The 18517-nt window shown below is 47.3% G+C and overlaps 1 protein-coding gene and 1 long non-coding RNA gene across 3 annotated transcripts in view; one reads left to right on the top strand and one right to left on the bottom strand.

The window, feature by feature from the left end:
- The window catches only part of PTPDC1 (protein tyrosine phosphatase domain containing 1), a 23898-nt gene extending 18213 nt beyond the window's left edge, over positions 1-5685 (bottom strand). Inside the window, exon 1 of one of the 2 annotated variants that reach the window (XM_035337490.1) lies at positions 5634-5685. The gene's annotated coding sequence lies outside the window, so the exon portion shown is untranslated. Of the gene's footprint in view, positions 1-5146; positions 5308-5633 lie in introns of those variants that run through there. The other variant, XM_035337491.1, reaches the window with a different exon arrangement.
- Positions 1135-18517, top strand: LOC118173177. Its single transcript, XR_004754071.1, has 3 exons — positions 1135-2397; positions 3851-4036; positions 17038-18517. It is a non-coding gene; the product is annotated as an uncharacterized LOC118173177 (long non-coding RNA).

Below are 18517 nucleotides of genomic sequence, written 5' to 3'. Positions count from 1 at the left end.
TTTGTAGCGAACTTTCATCGTTTTTGCTGTAATAATTGCAGCAAAAAGCAGAATGAAAAAGAATCCAACCACTTTTCTATAGAAAAATTAATGTACTGAGAACAGAGAGAAATGAAGTTAAAAGCCCGTAAGATTACACATCTAGTTTCTTACTAATGTTGCAGGGACCAAAAAAAAAAAATCATGGGCATTAAATAAACTGCAGCCTATCATTTTGTTAAACAGAAAACATCATATATGGACACATGTAAGAACGTTTGTGAAAAAATCACTGATCAGTTAGATTTTCTGAGTTTACATTTACTGTTACATGTCACTGTAAATATATTTATTTTACAAAACGAATGTTTTGTAAACACTAGAAATATTTACATATGTTTGAATGTAAATGTGACTGTAAAATGAGACAAAAGCCACATAAAAGCAACTTCCTGGGGAAAACAGGCTTTTTTCAAGGCTCAAGTATGTCATTAAGAAATTCTACTTGCAGTTTTATTTCTTAATTGCAAAGGCACAAACTGAATATGCTGTTTTCTTCCCTGAGGAATTGTACCTCACGAAGAAACCAGGCAGTGCCATGTTCTAGCTGTGTTTTATTTTTCAACAGATTCACCTCCCAGAATGAATGCTATTTGAACCCCAGATGAACTCAGTGCCAACTGCATGATATTCTTTTAGTTCTTCCAAGTGTTTATATTCCTTTTTGTGGCTGAAAATACGTAACACATGCATACAATGGAAATGCTTTTTTAAAAAACAAACCTGTAACTATTTATAATTAACTATTTTAAATTTATTTAATAATATCCTGTAACTATTTTAACTAAGGTGCATTATGTAGCCACACATGCCTGCTTCTGTGACCTATAATGTGAGTGCGTATTGTTAAAAATTTAACTGAAGTTCACTAATTTGAACTTTAAGGTTAGAAACCTGGGAGCTGTACTTGAAATACTGCAAAACGGAGTTTCACCACTTCAACAACAACACAAAGAACATTTTCTTCCGCTACAAAATAAGTTTTCAAAATTCGATGATTTTACTCTTTCACTTTACAGCCTAAACAGAGCGTGCAGCCTGAAGTCCTGTGTTGTGCATCTGTCTTTAATGGCTGGTGGCGGTTTCAGCCCCACAGGTGCAGCACCCGCAGCCTCCCTGGCGTGCAGGTGGAACAGGAGTGCTCCAAGCCTCCGAACGCTGTCCTTACAGACAAGAAGCAGCCAGCAGCCCCCCTGCCTCCAGCAGTTAAATACTGGCTGTAAGCACGTGGAATTGCACGTTCACTCTGGTATCTTGTGGACCCAGGCAGAAACCAAAGCACGTCACTGCTTTAGAGGCCTGGCAAGTTCCTGGGACACAGAGAGCTTTGGTAGGAACCTGCATTACAATCATGGAAAATTTAGGTCAAAAAGAATTGAAGGTCATCCAGCCTGCTCAAGGCAGGGCTGACTTCCAGATCAGACCAAGGAATGTCAGTTTCCCTCTCCGAAGAGCCCTGCCCAAGTAACACTGCAACAGCAGCGTCGCTTCTTGGTTTCATCACCCCTTGTCTGTCCTCACTACAAAAGTGGCTCTAGAAATCATGGTCTAAGAATCGGGAGTAAAAGGACACATTTTTCAAGTGTTAGCACACAAAAATGTGTTAAACAAGTGGAGCATCTGGTAAAACATTTTGTAGGAGTAAACGGAGGAAGGTAGCAGATTTTTTAGTTGACTAAAGAACAAAGAGCAGTTCGGAATAATTAAGAAGCACTAATTAACTGAAATTTTTAATGTAAGTGTAGTCTTTTTTTGGAAAGTTACTAAATGCTCACAATGGAGAGGCTGTCTCTGACATAACTTGGTGATTATTTTCATATGGCTAATAGCACCACACTCTTTACCTACGTGATTCTGGAGAAGGGTTCAGTCTTGGATGCTTTTAGTTCTTGGTGCAACAGCCTGCCACTTTGCTGGGCCCATCTGTAGGTGTTAGAGATTTGCTTGGTTGTCCCTTCTATCTGTTCCTGCATTTGTACTCTTCGGTACTAGCAGCAGTTTATTCAGCTGAAGAACTGATTTTTTTTTCCCAGTGATCTGCAAAGTTTAGCTAGTTCCAGGAATCGGTGCCAAACATGTTTGTTCAAACAGGCTTGTCATCGTATTTTTGTCAAGACAAGGCTTTGTGCTAACTGAGGATGACTTCTGGGGGGAGTTAACCATTAGGCTGAAATAATTTGCCATTTCCAGAGAAAGAATACAAAAAGTAGGTGGGAAGCTAGTGACTAAACTAATAATCTTTCTCTCTCTCTCTAGGCTTGGCATTTTCCTACTTAAAAAAAAATGAAGAATCCCAAATCCTCTGGAAAATTCTGTTGAACTATGATTGTTCTTTAAAGATATTAAGGAGCTTTTTAGGTAAGTACAGTAACGGGGTTGCCAGGCTTCTAGCAGTTTATTCCTCTGACATTGTATGGGCTGTCTCATGGCTACTTTGTAGTGGACGTAGGGAATCCACCTGTCCTATGACCCTAGGTACGAATTTATCAGATTAGGCAGGTAGAAAAGTGGCTCACAGTGATCTGGATGCAATTGGGATGTTTGATCATTGTTTAGACTGCAGTGTTTTCATTGCTGCATAGAATAAGAACATTAAATTATCCTAAAACTTTAATAAAACTTAATTGTTTTTAATTTTACTTTAGCACAAATTGCATATTTAGATTCCTAGCTGGCTTGGTACATTTTCTGTTTCATCTTCTGCTTTTTCTTCTTCTTGTAGTTTGGGTAATGAAAATCAATTAATGATGCATTATTTTCAACTTGCATTAAAACGCTGTAGGGAATGCATTAGTTTTGTGCAGGGACTGCTTTAGTTTTGTATAACTTAAAAACTGTATGAAATTTTATTAAAGGTTTTTTAGAAGCTTTGCTTTTAGACTTTTTTTCTGTCCCTTAAGCACAATGCAATATCACACACAAAAGCAGGGTCAAAGCCTATCATCAGAAGACCTCAAGTACTCTGGCAGTGTTAGAGTTGTGAGACAAATACATGTTTAGATCCTTAATGAGATCCCAGAGCAACAGCCCACCTATGATCCCCGCCCTCTTTCATCATCTGTACTTCCTACATTCATTCTTTTCCTGTTCTGTTCCACTGTTAGTTAAAATTGTCAATAATAAGATAAAATGGAAATGTGGTGAAGTGTTAGGAAGGAGCAACGTGATAATAGGAAGATTTCGATTCAAAAGACGGTCCTAAAACTGAAGAATTGCATCAAGCATTACTTAAAGGTCATTCAGTGGACTGGCAATGTAATAGGTGACAACAAGCCTAGGGAAATAACCTAGAACCTCTTTTAGCCTCAGGCTTTGAAATGAAAGAAAAATTGCAGCTTAAACTAGAGACTTAAAAGGAAAGGGGAGGTGTCATCGGACTAGAGCAACCCAGTTTAGCTCTCCTTTGTGAGATGGCTTGTTTTCTGGCTGTATGGCACAGGGGCACCCAGGTGGCTGCAAAGCCCGCATCCAGTAACTTCGGGTTAGTAGCTCTGTCTTTGAAATAGCCAGCAAATGTCAGGTTGTTGGAAAACAGAGAAATTAGGAAAATAATTCCTTCTTTCATCCATTTGGTAACTTCTGAAGAGCTACCAACTTGTGAAGACCCTTGCAAAAGCACTGCTTAATGTACGTGTGGTTTCTGAGAAACCCTGGTCCTGCTGTGAGTATGCAGAGCAGTTGTGGAGGATATGCACAGTAAAGCTCAGGTGTTCAAAAATGGCAGATTCGGTGAAGTGGAAATTTTAAGAAAATGAAGTAGATCTAAGGTAGCCAGTCCTTTCAGGCACTTTATCATGTGCTTTTTCCTAAGGAACAGAATGGTCAAGCTCTGTAACACAGGGGACTGTTTGAGTGAAGAACCAAAGGCAGTTAATAAAGTGGCCAGAGATCAAGAGCTGCAGGTGGGAGACACAGCCACCTGCAAGTGATGTGTTACCTCCTCCTTGCTCCTGTGATGGGATTAAGGCCGGGAAACACTTCAGTGCAGAGAAAACAGGTATGTTTTTAATGCACTTTTCTAATTTACAACACTAATAGACTACCCAAAACCAGGAGCAAAAACGTTTAGCAATTCTTATGTTTTCTTGAAAACCACCCCAGAATACAAGGCTAGTAGTTATTGGCTATTGTTGTTTATGTGCTTAAGCAATTGTGCAGTCTGAAGCTTGTTTCACGAAGCAGTGAACCTAGTGAAACCTATGCCTGGGTAGTTGTACCAGAGGAAGAGCGGGGAATTGCGGTGGCGCAGGCAGCAGCCTGCCCCCGAGGGAGGGAAGGGTCTTCCCGTAACTTGTCAGGCACCAGGTCACCAACAGCATGTGGTGGTGACCAGAGAGGACTGATTTTGTGTTGCGATGCACTGGTTTTAAGGAGTTTCAGGAATTAACTATGTTGTGCAGCCCCTGAGTGCTTTGAGGCTGGCAGTCAGCACCCCTCCAGCTCTGCACAGCCCTGCAGCGCTGCACGAAACACCCACCTGGGGCCCTTCTGGGTTGCCTTGCAAAGCAAGGGGAAACGTCCTTGCCTTGTTGGACCAAGCGTCTTTGAACAAGCCTGTCTGTGATTCTGAGTGATACACTAGCAAAATCGAAGTAAGCCAGCAAACTGTAGTCTGCATTCAGAAACTGGGAGTGTTTTGCCACGTGTAAAACCACCTCGTACTTTATCTGAGCAGTTGCAGTCCATTTATTTTTTCCATGGTATTTGTGGAGCCCCCTTCCCAGCAACTGAAATTTCACCCAACACAAATTTCACATTTTCTACCCATGGCTCCTCTCATTTGTAACCTTACTACTATTATAAATATATATATATATATATATACTCGCAATGGTATCATTTGATTTATGATGCTTAAGTAACATGTTTACTCAAGCATGTGGCAGAAGCGCTCTTCAGGCCAGTCTTTACTGCCACTGAAGCGGTCACCTAACGGAGAGGATTACGCTGCTAATTATATCTCCCCAGTGGTATTCCTGCAGTATCGCCCCGAAGACCGTCTCCCGAACTCGGTCTGTCTTTGCCTTACACGTGTGGCTCTGTGCATGCTTTAAATAAACTGCTGATGAGAACAAGAGACGGAAAAATGCTTTCAAGCACTACGTAACTGCAAACACTTATGTTTGTTTTGCGCGTGTTCTTTTGGGATTAATTACTTCACAGATGTGGTGCTTCGTTTCACTAATTGAGGTGCAGGCCTCGCCCAAACACGGCTCTTTCTAAGAACGGAGAATCAAGGAAGGTACACAAAGGGGAAATATTTAAGCCCGGATCACTAACTCATGCGGCAATCCCTTCATTTTGTTGATCTTCGAAGAGTATAGCCTCAGCCTCTGGGCAAAAGCACCGCCAGCTACCACAAACCACAGCCCCGATGCTCGGGAGCGGGTCTCCCAGAGGGGCCGAGCTTTCTGAGACCGGGCGTCGCCGCTGCTGAACCTGAAAACGGGGCCGGAGCCCACGGCCGAGGGGACCCCTCCGGGACCCGCACCGGCGCTATCCGGTTGCTCCCCGGGGAGCCCCAGGCCGCCGCGGCGGCGCCCGAGCAGCCCGCGGTACCCGCAGCGGGGCCGGGAGGGGGGCGCGGGACCCACCTGGGACCCGCCGGGCTCCCGCCGCGTCCCGCCGCCGCCGCTCCGCCGCCGCCCGGCCCGGGGGAGGCGGCGCTGGGCCCCGCGCATGCGGGCTGGGCCGCGGGGAGGGCGCGGGGCCTGAGGGGGGGAGGACCGGGAGCCGTGGGGCGGCTCGGCACGGCCCGGCCGGACCCGCTCGGAGCTGACAGGGCCCGGCTCCGGGCCGCCGGCAGGGTCCCCGCGGCACCACGGCGGCCTTGGGTGTGGGTAAACGGCCCCCGGGGAGCAGGGCTCGCTTCTCCGAAGGCAACGCTTGTGTAAATCTGAAGTGGCTTCAGCGTGGCTTGGTCTTAGCATTCACCTTCCTCGTTTCCTACAGTACCTGTGCGCGCTCAACAAGCAATAAAACCGCTCCGTAGATCTTACCTCCGTCTTCCTTAAAAGACATCAGTGCGCTTCCCCTGCTGCATCATCATCAGCAACTGCTGCTGACGTTTACAGGCTTCATTTTTTAAATGATCTGCTTTTATTTAGCGTGTGCGATGTGTGCCTTCGCCGTGAATTGTAATTCTCGTGTGCTCAGAGTTTCTCTGGCTCGGGGCTGGAATGTGGAGCGTGGCTGCGAGCATGCGATGTGATAGCTGTTCCCAAAGTTTGTGTTTATCATCACATAATTACGTGAATAAACAAACTTCCTGCATGCTTCAGAAAGAATTTACAAAGTTCAAACCATTCTTAAAAGCAAGCATAAAGTTTTCTTTATTTTGTTGTAAAGATAGAACCACAGAGGCATACCACGCTTTTTGAAAATAACCACTGGCTTTGCTCTTCTCTGTCTGAAATGAGGAAAAAAGACCAGTTTTTCTCCACATCACGCCCTTGGTCCCGCTCGGCATGCAGCTGCACAAACACTTGTGCCAGCACAACGGTGTGGACAGGACGAGCCGGCCTCCGTCTCTGTGCTGCCCAGCAGGCTGCGCAGGGAAGGGCCCCTCTCAGCACAGAGAAATCCGTGCTGAAGGAGTGCTCAGAAATGCCTGGCTTCAAAAGATAGGGGTGTTTCAGCAGAGAATGAGCCCCAGAGAGCTCACCAAGAACGAGAGGGAAGCTCCCCGACACAGACAGGGAAAAGTTATTTTGGTTAGTTAGAGCAATTCCATAGAATATAAGGAGTGAAAAAAAGGAAAAGGGCAATTTTTGTTTTCCCAGGAAGAAGTGCACGTTCAGGTTTGGTGATATTTCTAGGTACATAATGGTTCTCTAATAGTCTAGGGCCGAGTTCAAACCTGACACAAATGGAGTAACTCCTGTGAAGCCGAACCTACCTACCCCAGATCGGCGTTCTGCTGTTCAGATTTTACAAACCTTACCTGGCTGGAGCTTATTTTAGATCAGCACATGCCACCTTGTGGCAAATTAACATCGTGCATCTGTTGTTTTGTTTTGTTTTGTTTTGTTTCCCTCCCCTCAACTCTGCAAAACTTTCTTTCTTTATTAAGGTACTGCTTCTTTTTATATTCCTTGTATTTTGGGGCTCAGGTTGCTGTGGTGCCCAGCTGGGTTTCATCACAGAAGTTCTTCTGCTTCATCTCAGTGGTTCCTGCATCTGTTGGAAACCCAGTTTGGTGATGTTTTGCACCCTGATCACGTGTTCTGCCAACATAACGTGTACTTTTCAGCAGGGCCTTCTGAGCACCTTCCAACCCAGGGCCATAGCAGCTAGCTGTAGTTAATTAATCTGGAGAGTAAAGCGTTGCAAAGAATATGGGACGCTTACCTTTAAACTTTTATTGTGATTTCTGCATCCAAATCATTCCTGCTCCTTACCTCTCTGGCACAAGCACTGGACTTAAACACGTTACTCCTCATTTTGTTTTCTTAGCCCCCCCTCACTGGGTATATCACTGTTCTTTTCCAGCGTAAACACAGCCTTTACAAAGAGGATTTAGGTTTTCGCTACAGGCCTCTCATTTGCAGTGTTTATGCAGGCATATCACAGATTATACAATGTCTGCCTTGTCTGCAGTGAACATCAGTGTTATGGGAAGAGAACAAAAGACTGCCAGAGATAATCAGCAGATGTAATGAAACAATGCCAGTAGCAGGAAAAAATAGCTGGAAAGGCCGCTTTTGAGGTTAGAGCAGTCCGCAGTGGAATGTGGTAATGCTGTCGTTAGTTTGGAGAGTGGATCTTAAGTAAGAGCAAGTTTGCAGATCCATTGCAGCCAGTGTATCTCCTAGATACCGTGCGAATGTTTTGCTGGAACTCATTCACCTTTTTGGCTTCCCACTTTTTCCTGGAACAGACAATGATGCCTGTTGCCACAGGTTTTCCAAGACGTTTTGCCTGGGCAGTGTTGGTGACACCTCCCACTCATCCCTCCCATCCTCTGACGTGCACCACCGTGAGGGTGGAACTCCTGCTGCCGGGGTGGGTTTTGTTTCAGAGCAGGACAAGTGCAGCAGACACATTTCTTCCCGTCTCACCCATTTCTTTCACTGGGTTTCATCTGGATTTGGTTCCTATTCCTTTTAGAAAGATGCAACTGTTTCGCTGTCATGTTACCAGTCTTCCTATTCTGTAGGGGTTGGTTTATTGTTCTGTTTTGTTTTTTGGTTTGTTTATTTTTTCTTTTAATTGACTGTTTGTATGGGATGTTGTATTGAGTTCCCATCTATTTATCTTTCCAGATTTTATGTATATATTTTACGTTTGTTAGCTTCAAGACCGTAAAGATGCACTTTGTATCAGCTGTGTATCCAGAGGGGAGGGGACAGCTCCCAGGTAATATGGAAGTATTGCTTGGGAGCTGTATTGCAGATTGTCTTGGATGAAGGGTTGTTCCCGGTGCCTCTGCCTGGGAATTTGTGTGATACGTTTAGCTAGCACTTTCAGTAACTCCAAGTCCCTGAATAAACCCATCCCTGTAAGAGGGAATCAAATACTCCTGGAGGCAGCAGTGAGCCAGATTCTTCATCTCTCTTACGCTGTTCTCTCTGTGGGAACAGGAGTGTAAACATGACATGAAGTAGTAAGTGCCATGACTGCCGTCATCGTCTCTCAAAGCTTGTCTTAAGCTGCAGTGTTATCCAGAAGGCTGTGCTACAGATAACAGTCAAAAGTACTGTCCATAGTCCTGCCTTTCTTGACATGACAGTGGAACAACACAGGTGTTTTACCAGCTCTGTGCCACTCAAAAAAATCAACCAAACCAAACCAAAGCAAACCACCTGAGGAATCAGTTTGCTTCAAGCTCACAGCATCTGCAGTGTGCTGCGAGTGTTGTTATGGACCATAGCAGGGCAAGGGTTTAAAGCCCGTGGTGTATGATGGCCACATAACCAGGCATGAGTTATGTTCTGAGTGCAGGCATTCAGAAAGGTGAATTTGAAATACGTCTTCACCACTTGCTGGGAAAATAAGTTATTTCAGTGCAGTTATCAGAAAACAGCATATATGGCAAAAGTGGAGTACTCAGTGAGATTTTAAAACATGTTTGCTTTGGCTGTGTTCTTGTCACCCCTTCCATGAATGTTTGTGCCAGTAAAAACAGCTTTGGAAGCCACGTGTCCAGAGTTTAAATCGACAAGCGCAGGCATTCATGCTGGAAGGGCACAGACACTTCTTAGGGGATGTAAACAGCACAGCGAGATGTACCTGCTTTGTCACAGCTAACCATTTCGCAAGCAGCTTTCCTAATTCCGTGGATTTGAGTTACTTTGTTTTTAATAAAAATAGAGTGCTTTAGCATTGTAGTTAAACTTGAGGAAACCACATTTGATTCAGGAATATTATGTGGGCAATAAAAAGAGGCTTAAAAAAATCAGCTGTTTTCTGGAGATTATTTGCTCAGCTCTACTATTAATATTGTTTTGTTTGCCAGACTATGATCAAAAACATTTGGCAGGAGAGACTTAGTCAGGAAAGTAAGCCAGTGAAGTTGAGCTGTCATCTAAGCACATAGAGAAAAACTGTTCTCTTGGCATAGAAAACAGACTGTTTACAGAAATAATAAACATGCCCTCTAAAATTATGTTCCTTCTCTCTAAAATCATGGAAGGTCACAAGACTTTGACCCTACAGAAGGAGCATAACACTTTATGAGACTTCTGTCAAAGCACATGATAAAAAATAAATACACTGTAATAAAGAAGTGTCAGTCTGATGGCTCAAATGTGCCTTCCTAACGTATTCTGTCTCCTTTCCTTAAGATGTGGTATGCGTACTGCCACGCAAAGGAAGCCCATCTGGAGGGGATATCCAATCAATCCATTTTCCTGATGTATCAGTTGATGTAATTAACTTTTGTTTCATCTCCTGAGTAAACCTTGTAAACAATAAAACGTGTCAAAGTAAAATATAATCTATTGAAAAGTGTAATTTGTAAATGTCCCTGTGGTGATTCAGCTGCTGGATAGAGCCCCAGATGCTGAATATCCATGAGGAGTAAAGGACTGATCTGGCCAAGACTTGGATTTTTTCTGAGCGCTGACGATAGACGGGTGAGAGTCAGGCAAGGGAGCAGGCAGTGGCTGGCTACCTCAGCAGCTGCTTACAGCTGGAGGAGGACTGCCTTCACAGCCTTTGCCAACATGCCCAGAGGGCAGGAGTCTCACCTTCTGTTCGCCTTCAGGATTTCCAGCTTTACTCTTTATTTGGGTTCCTTCTTCCTCCCCCATAAAGCTGTTTAAGTTCTGCTGCATAAACTCCAGGCACAGGAGTGAGAAATATCAGTCATTCTCAAGAGCTCAAGCAAAGCAGTACAGTTTTCCTCGATCGTTTGAACACTCATGGTGGGAACCCTCACTCAGGTGCTCCTGGGGCTTGCTGCACAGTGGGGACGGACAGAAAGGTTGTGGTTATACCAGCCATGGACTGAAATGGTTCGGGGTGTTTCCTGAGAAATTTTGTCTGGAGCAGTCTAGCATCGGGTAGCCTCTTGGCATGTGAGAACTGTGATGAGACAGCCGTAAGACCTTTCGACTTCATAAAAAGAAGCAGGGTGAGCATTAAGGCTAGGCCTGCCCTGAGCTCTGGGCTGTTAGAAGTTTTCTGGTGTCTGATTGAGATTTTATTTTTTTAAAAAAACCTGTTAAGATGCTTCAGCTCTGTTTTTGAGGCTCACACAGTCCTCTAGTCAGTGCTGCTGGGCTGCCTGTGGCCTTTATGAACTCAGGCACCCGCGTCACTCTGTCACGCAGCCACGAGCCCTTCCTCTGGCATCCCAGTAGTTGAGAACAAGCAGAAGTGTTTCCCCGCTGCCGTCCTCCGTTCCTGTTTTCTTCCTCTCATGTACAGCACAAACCCAGTCAGGTGATCCTGCTTTGGAATTCCACCAGTACAGATAATACACGTGAAGAGCATGAAAGATACTTAAATTTATAAAACTTGAGCTACCAGCTTGCTGAGGATGAGTATGCAAGTACTTGGCCTTGAGTTTTCCACTCAACCCCCAATCCACAAAACAGTTTTACATTAATCCAGAAAAAGAAAAAAATCCTCCGTTTGGTGGTAGTTTAGATTCTGTTCAGTTATAACTCACAACCCCAAAACATGAGAAGTTTACAGATCATAAATTATACAGCACACAGCACACGCTGTTGTAATCTGCACATAATCCATATGAAGAATTAACACTGATGTCTAAACAAAATACAAAGTCACTATAGGCAATCTTAAACCTCAGCTGTACAGTTTTTCTGAACTATTTTGGCTATAGACATGCTTTTTCACCCCTCTACCCTCATATGGTATTAATTCAATTGTTTTATATGCTATACATGCGTAAGAGCTAGAAGGGATTTCCTTAAACAACAAACATCGAGGATAAAAAGGTTGGTGTTTATAAAAATGTCAAACTCAAAGGCTCTTCCATAACTTGTTAGAGGATTGCTATCATTTAAGACTCAAAGCCCCGTCATTCAAGAAGTCCTCCAGAGAGGAAAGCTAATCCTGAGTTTCCACTCATGAGTTACTAGTCGGATCCCTCAGAAGAGCATCAGCAGTAAGCATGCTGAAAGGAGGCCAGAGAAACTTGGTCTTGGTTAGAAAGATCAGAAAATGGCTATGGGATGGTTCAGTTCTGCAGGACGTGGCGTTTGGTCACTCTGTTGTTTTTTGCTTAGAAGCTCAGTATGAAACCCGCAGGTAAATGGCTCTGAGTACATGCAGTTGGCATTTGTGCAACTGCCTGATACTGCAAGGTGTTGAAAGGTGAACTCCATTGCAGCTGAGCTGTGGCTCTTCCAGAGACAGGCTGGCAGGGCGACAAATGAGGAATGAATAAAAGACCAAGGACTGTCACACCTCTGTGCCATTTGCCTGCAGGTCCGTCTGTGCTGGATGACAATGCTCAAGCTTCCAAAGTCGCTGGGTCCAATCCCAGTCCCAGCGGTGACTGATCAGCTTCCTCCCTTGTGATCAAATAAAGCATCAGCAAAGAGCATAGCTGGAGTGTATGCGTGGGTTTGGGAAAAAGAAGGATTACACAGGAGATGCATAAGAACAGAAGACTTAGGAAACCACTATCTCAGTTAAAAATGTGATCTCCCTGGGATTGCCTCTCATACAGAGATCTCAAAGAGCCTTCAGAGGCAGAAGTAGGGGTTAGGAGGACCAAAATTACTGCTGTGGTTGGGAGGTGGGGTGAGAGAGACGGAGAAATCGGAAAGGGAATGCTGCAGTAATAGTGTTTGGAGCTTCAGCGAGAACTAGCTGGTGAGTGGAGGGGCAGTTTTGTGTAAGGGAGGGGGAACAGAAACATGGGTTTGTGGAGATTACTGTGTACTTCTGGCACCCTGTTTCTAGCACAGCTGAAATATCAGCTCTCAGCGTCAGGGTACACCGAGGTCTGGGAAGTCAAACGGGACTGTCAGGGCTGGGGGAGGCTGCTCGGCACCCATCGGCTGTTTTGCCAAGGCTGCTGCTGGTCTGCTGGTGCTGAGGTCTCAGGTGCTGGAGGAGGCATTGCTGCTGCTGGTGGCGTACAGAAACTTCTCCAAAACAATGATTCTCATTAATTAGTCATGGTGAAAATCTCAGCTTTTCATGCTGCCATTCACTGAAATACGAACAGCAAAAGTGGAACCTTCCGTTTTTTGCAGCAAAACCTTGTGATATTAACAACTTAGAAAGCATTTTGCTGAAACTTAATTTGGGATTTGAAGGGAATAAGCTGCATTCTACAGCTCTTTTTTCGAATAAGCTAAGGCCCTAATTATCTTATGAAAACTAGTGGAAAGATTTCTGTTACCAGTGTTGTACCGCCGAATCTGTTTTCAATGTTGGAGTGCTTACACTTTTTTCCTGTTTACTTTGGTGTTCAGTGTTGTATAAATACAGGACCAAGGAGATGCTGCCTTGCTTCTCCTCAGAGCTTCGTCCTTTCTCTTGTGCACCTGGAAAGGGATGCCTCTGCGTCGTGTTCCCTCCAGAAGCACCGACAGGCTCGGGCAGGGACGCTGCTGCCTTTCAGTCCCACAGCAGCAGCAGGCTCTGCGCTGGTCTGCCTGGCCCCATGAGACCTGAGGAGGACAAGAAAGCAGTGAGATCCTCTAAACTTGAGGTTGGAGCCCCTTTTTTGAGTAGCATGCTCATAGCCTAACACTAATATTTTATCTCAGAGCGAAAAGCCCCTTTCCAGGTGAAAGCCTCACTTTGTCCTCAGTGTTGAAGGCTTAGTACGTGTGCTTGGGAGTCTTTAGGTTGATCCGGCTCTGGATAAGAGGTCACCCAGCTGTAGGAACAGCCGTGAGGAGGCAAAATGCCCCGTCCCCACCTGCCACAGACCTGCTGGCTGCCTTTGGGGCCCTGCTGAGCATTTCTGCTGCCTACCAGCAATGGGACGTTGCTTTCAGTCCTCTCTTCTGTGAAGCTCCCTGATAGGTGAAAATGCAATAGCTGGGGGCTAGGCTGTTTCTGATTCCTCTTTTCCTCTGTACTAATATTCTATCCCGCAGTTTCCTTCGGGGGATACTTTAATTGAAATCTGAATAGGCGTTCTCAATTTGTATTGAGTTTTATGTCCATACTTCCAACGAGAAAGAAAACCAGAGAAAAAGCTGCTCCCTCCCCCCTCTTTCCTTGTCCCTCCCGGCTTTTCGGAGGGGGTGCAGCTGGGCCAGGCCCCCCGGGACGCGGCCCGGCCCCTGCCGCCCCCTCACGCGAGCCGAGGCCCGGCGGAGCCCCGGCAGAGGGCACCCGCGGCCCGAGCAGGCGCCGCGGCTCCGAGCCCCGCGGGGCGAGCCGGGGCTGGGGCCCGAGCCGGCGGGCGGGGCGGGGCCGCGGTATCTCGGCTGCCGCTCGCGGCACCGGGCCGGGCTCGGGGAATTTCCCGCCGCAGTCCAGCGCTTCGGAAGCGTCACGATAAACCTCGATAAAGCGGGATTGTTGGAACTGAACGGCCGTGTCCGCGTATGGGTTTACGGTTTTGTTCTGGACACAGCAAAGAGAAACGTGCCGCATCGAACGGAAAAACGCCGGGTGGGCAAACCGAGTCAGGCCTCGTCTCGCCTGAAGCGGATGGCGCCTCTCCCTCGGGTGACCCCACTGTGGGCAAGGTGCACCCTCACGGGGGCCTGCAGCCCGCCCGGAACCCCAGCGCGACGGTGGCCTGAGCGTAGGGTCAGGCTGGGGGGGTCAGGAGCCGTCCCGCTTCCTCTGGCAGCGTAGGAACGACATTCGTTCGTAAAGGTAGTTTTAGAAAGCCCTACAACTCCTGTTAGTCATCTCTCAGAAGGCAGAGGAAATCTGTTTTGGCACAGAAGAATGTTAAAGATCAGTACAACCTTCTAGTTGGTAGCAAAGCCTGTGTATGGGCCCCGGTTTACGCTGAGGCCTGTTGTGGGTAGAGTAACTAACCTTTTCCATACAGATAGTTGTGGCTGTGTGAACGACAAAGCAGTTCATCTCCCAAAATCTCACACCTTCAAGGGAAAAGGGAATTTTCTGTATACTGATTGACCTTTATTAACATTTCTCCTTTTAAGGTGTTTTGTTGAAGTCTGACCTTCCTAGTCCCCTATTCCATTCTAAATTAGATAGATCCATTCATAGTAGCAAGAAAAACATGGTTATGCCACTAGCAGTGGGATGCGGGGGGAGGAAGGTAGCCCTGCAGAAACATTTGCACTTTCCCTCTCTTATCCTCCCCGAAATGAACCCAAGGGACAGGCTTCCCGTCGGTGTAAGTATCGCCTTCTAACTGCCCCCCAGGCAGCGGTTTCTGTGTCCCAAGGCAGCTGTGCCAGCCAGGGAGGGTCGCTGCAGGGGACAGGGTCTCAGCTGGGGGCAGAGCTGCCTGAGCCCCCACTGAAGCTACCAGATAAAGTTGGGCTCGATTTTACTTGCAGTCCTCCGTGACCCATGTCAGCTTTAGAGTGGGGTGCACAAAGCAAAGCCCTGAAAGAAGGTTTTTGGCAGATCTCTCCTGCAGGTGCACAGAGGAAGCACGGGACCTTTACTCAGGCTGGCCTTAGAGCATCGCAGGGTGGTTTTGGCAGGACACTCGTGCTGCTGGAAGCGTGGGGACTCCCTGCAGCAGGGAACGCACGCACCCCCTGTGAGCCCATACCCACCTGTCTGTGGCAACCCAGTGCCATCAGCTGCCTGCCACCTCTCATGAAAATCACATTCCCTTAAACCAGACCATGCTGTGATTGAACCAGCAGCATGATGGCTGATGTCCTGGGGCTTTTGGTGTGTTTAAATTCAGCCCACCAGCATCAGGCACCCGCAGCTCCCCATGGACAAGGCTCCCCTGAGCAGCTGCCCAGGTTCCCTGCTCAGGTACCCCGCAGAGCTGACCCCCGGCTGTTCTTCCACGGCTGCTGACTCGTGACCAAGCCTCCTGCAGCCAAAGTTAGGTTTTTAAGAACCCGTTGAGTCTCAGCCAAGCTATAGAGATTAAAACGGATAAAGGCTCTTAGGAATGTAAACAGCATAGAGAAATCCTAATCCACGCGGCACAATTTTATTCAAATATATATATATATATTCTAGCCAGGGGTGGTAAATCGTCCTTGCTTGCCAAGTGTGCCAAGCTCGGGACCCCACGTGCGGCCTTCTGCCGGCGGAGCTCCGGGCCTCGTCCCACAGGAGGAGCCCGCAGGAGGCTCGGTGCCGGTGCCGCTGCCCTGGCAGGTGGTGTATGCGCAGCGGTCTGTGCTGCTCTGGGCAGCATCTGAAAATAGCCGTTGGGGAGGTGTCAGGCACCTGGCTGCTCGCTTTAGGATTGTTATCCTGAAGTGTTTTTGGTCGGGGTATTTTTCGGTAAGGCTCGCTGAGCCCACTCTGCAGCGCCTTCCATGCCAGGGGCTTGCACTTCTGCGGGAACGGGGGGAGATCCCGGCCCTCGTCCATCACGGGGGCACTTCGGTGCCTCTGGGCCTGGACTTTGAAATGAGATCCACGTACAAATCAAAAGCTTGTCCAAGAAATAAGCTAGCAGAAAGGAGCCCTTCGTCGCTTAATTGTTTTATATTGTTTGGCTCTTAAAGAAAGCTGTATTATGTAATTGGCTCTCTTAACAGGGTTTTTAACTAGCTGTGGTGGTGCTCGTGAGAGGCCGCGAAGTCAGCTTTAATATTATTTTAATATGTATAAAACATCTTGTTATTTTAAAAATAAAATGTTTCAATTAGCCATTATTGTGTTAAATGACTTAAACATCTCCCTGCTGATCTATAAACTCAAGCCATCCAGATCTGACGTAGCACTTGAGAACTAGAAACCCAAACTGACTGCAGGCTAGCCGTAAGCCTGAAGAATGTAGGGATTTTATTCTGTTTCTTCGCGTTGCTTTTAAAAACTGAAGGCCCCAGCTCCACACAGATGTAGTCATTAACTTAATTTTATGAACTATAAACAGTCCTAGTCCAGTCAGTCAACTGTGTACGCAGTGAATAACCTACGCACACGTTTAAGTGTTTACAGCACAGGGGCTAATGCGATACCATTAAGGGCATCTCTAATTTTGCAACAGATGCAGGGATTGCTTGAATTTAAAGTAAAATGTGGGTGATAAGGACAAGTCATTGTTTTCTGTCTGAAAGTAGTTTAGTGCCCAGAAATGGGTAGTTTAGCGCCCAGAAATGGGTAGTACAGCCGTAGCTGACTTACCCTTTTATGTATATCCTGCCATTTGCAAACCACTCTTGTTGCATGCAGTGTAGTCCCAACACGGATAACAGCAGCTTCGTGTGCTCAGCTCCACATCCACGACTGGTCACAGCAGTGCTGTGTGATCAGCTTCGGTGTGATTCAAAGCCCAGCCTGGCCTTTCTGAAGCCCTGGACTGCGGGGTTTATGTCGGTGGCAGCCTGGGGGCCTGTGCTCACCGTCACCTGTCACTGAAGGACTGGGCTGTCACTTCCCATGTTGAAGCTGTGCATCAAAACCCTCTTTTGTACGTGTAGGGGTTCACAGGTTTGTGTGTGACAGGGAAGGGCTGCATGCGGCGTCATGTCACCATCAACACCGTGTCTATAAAAGCCACAGAGGTGCTCTCGCTCCAAAGGAAGGCCACAGCCCCAGACGGGTATAGCAGGAGACTCCCCCATGCCACCAACGGGTTACTCCACTGCTGTTTTTTCTTGGCTGTTTGGTTTTTTGGTTTTGGTTGGCTTTTGTTGTTTGGTTTTGACAGCAGCTCCAGGTGGAAGGAGGGTTATAAATACACTGTCAACAAGGGAAAGCGAATTGCAGTTGTCTGTTAGCTGGGACAGCATTTTTGGGGGCTGGTGAACGAGCCCCTGATCCTACAGATCTTTGTAAGCCTTCACTAGAGGACAGTTTGTAGAGGAGACACGGTTACAGGAAATATGTCTGGCCTGAAATCTGTCACCGTTTGCATTTAGCTCCTGGTTTGCATTTCCAAGCATTGCTTCCCTTGCCTGGGGAATAGGCGAAATGAAAGCTGAAAGAAAAACCAACAGCGACCAAAACCCAAACAAAACCAAACCAAAACCACCTTTACAAGACCCATTTATTTGAGAAAAGAGGGAGGAAGGCTCAGCATCCCTCCCGGTGCTCCCTTACTCACCGCTCGTGCCCTCCATCGCTGTGTGCGCGCAGAGGAGCCCCGGCACCGACCTCCGGCTGTCTCCGAGCGGGATTTGAGGCTCTGGAGCAGCCGGGCTGCCTGCTCGGGCCGGGCGGCTGCAGCATACCGCAGGGGAGGGATGCGTGTGGCAGTGCTCGGTCCTTCAACCCGCAGCCCGGGGCGCCCGACGGAGCATCGCCGTCGGGGTGACGGTGCCGTGCCGGGAGCGCGCGGGGAGCTGGCTGCGGGCTGCAAGGGGCAGGGAGCGCGCATTTGGTCCTTGTGCTCCTTACTGTGGCTCGGGGGAGGAGGACGCCCCGAGGAGTCGCGTGGAAAAGGCGGCGGAAAAAATCTTTCCCCGTCCAAATAGGCAGCGGTCGGCGAGGGGAAAGCCCCCCGGCCGGGGGAAGGGACTGGGGGCGCTGAGCGGGCTCCTCTTCTCCTTCGGGGCGCGGCTTTCACTGCCCCGAGCCCCGGCCGACGCGCAGACAGCTGCCGGGATGCCCCGAGTGCAGGAGCAAGCAAAAGGAGGCTCCAAACGCTCCGCGTTTATAGAAAATAAAGATCAGGAGAGCCCCTGAACAGGGCAGAGGTATTGATAGGTTCTGAAACTAATGACGTACATGCGTAAAAAAAATGTTGAGAAGTGGATAACTGTCGAAATAATTTATATTTCTAACAGTTATATAGACTCTTAGCTTGGTGCGAGCAAACTAAACACTTATTTTTTTTTTTCCTTTTAAGGAAAAAAGGTGATTCCCTTCTAGCAGATGGAAAACAAGGTGCACACAACTTGGGGCCTGCAGAAACGTCCCTTTCCTCCCGAAACCCCGCCGAGCTCCGAGGTGATGCTGCTCGGGGCAG

Source organism: Oxyura jamaicensis, chromosome 12, assembly GCF_011077185.1.
Source record: "Oxyura jamaicensis isolate SHBP4307 breed ruddy duck chromosome 12, BPBGC_Ojam_1.0, whole genome shotgun sequence".
In the NCBI taxonomy this organism is placed as follows: Eukaryota; Metazoa; Chordata; class Aves; order Anseriformes; family Anatidae; genus Oxyura; species Oxyura jamaicensis.
The sequence above is the reverse complement of the archived record's forward strand: the minus strand, read 5'-3'. Positions and strand labels throughout refer to the sequence as shown.